The following is a 1268-nucleotide window of genomic DNA, read 5'->3' on the forward strand; positions in this document are numbered from 1 at the left end:
GGACTCTCCTTGGCGTGGAAGGAAAGCTTGGCGACCAAATATGAATATTCCTTTCTCTGTAACCGACCATGTGTAACCCTAGATCCCTCCTATGCCTATATAAACCGGAGGGCTAGGTCTGTAGAGGGATTCGAATCCTCATAATAATAGTCTGGCTAGACTTCTAGGGTTTAGCCATTACGATCTCGTGGTAAATCAACTCTTGTAACACTCATATTCATCAAGATCAATCAAGCAGGAAGTAGGGTATTACCTCCATAGAGAGGGCCCGAACCTGGGTAACCATTGTGTCCCATGTCTCCTGTTACCATCGATCCTAGACGCACAGTTCGGGACCCCCTACCCGAGATCCGCCGGTTTTGATACCGACAGTACTTTGTAGTGGATTCAATCTTACGGTGCTTGATCCCAGTGACAGAAGGGGAACCGACACATATGTATCGTTGTTACTAAGGATAAAATGGTGGGCTCTATCTCTACATAGATAGATCTTGTCTACATCATGTCATCATTCTTATTGCATTACTCCGTTTCTCCATGAACTTAATACACTAGATGCATGCTGGATAGCGGTCGTGTGTGGAGTAATAGTAGTAGATGCAAGCAGGAGCTAGTCGGTCTACTAATCTTGGACGTGATGCCTATGTAATGAGCATTGCCTGGATATCGTCATGAGTATTTGAAGTTCTATCAATTGCCCAATAGTAATTTGTTCACCCACCATTTGTTATTTTTCTCGAGAGAAGGCACTGGTGAAACCTATGCCCCCCCGGTCTCTTTCTCATATATTTGCCTTTGCGATCTACTTTTCTTTTGCATTTATTTTCAGATCTATTAAACCAAAAATACAAAAATACCTTGCTGCAATTTATTCTTATTTATTTTTGGTGTTCAATCTATCAATCTACTACAATTTTACCACATGTGCGTTTGCCTATCTTGAGGCGCCGCTACCCGAAAGGGATTGACAACCCCTTTTACACGTGGGTTGCGAGTAGTTGTTATTTGTGTGCAGGTGTTGTTTACGTTGTGTTTCTTGGTTCTCCTACTGGTTAGATAACCTTGGTTTCACATCTGAGGGAAATACATACCGCCGCTGCGCTGCATCATCCCTTCCTCTTTGGGTAAATACCAACGTAGCTTCAAGCGACATCAAAAGGAATTTCTGGCACCGTTGTCGGGGAGGATCTTCAACATATTCCAGGTTCTTAATCACAAATCTCTTCTCCTCGCAATTTACATTATTTTCCTCTCGTTTTCCTCTCCCC

This window comes from Triticum urartu, chromosome 1A (assembly GCF_056163025.1).
Source record: "Triticum urartu cultivar PI428250 chromosome 1A, HENAU_Tu73, whole genome shotgun sequence".
Taxonomy (NCBI): domain Eukaryota; kingdom Viridiplantae; phylum Streptophyta; class Magnoliopsida; order Poales; family Poaceae; genus Triticum; species Triticum urartu.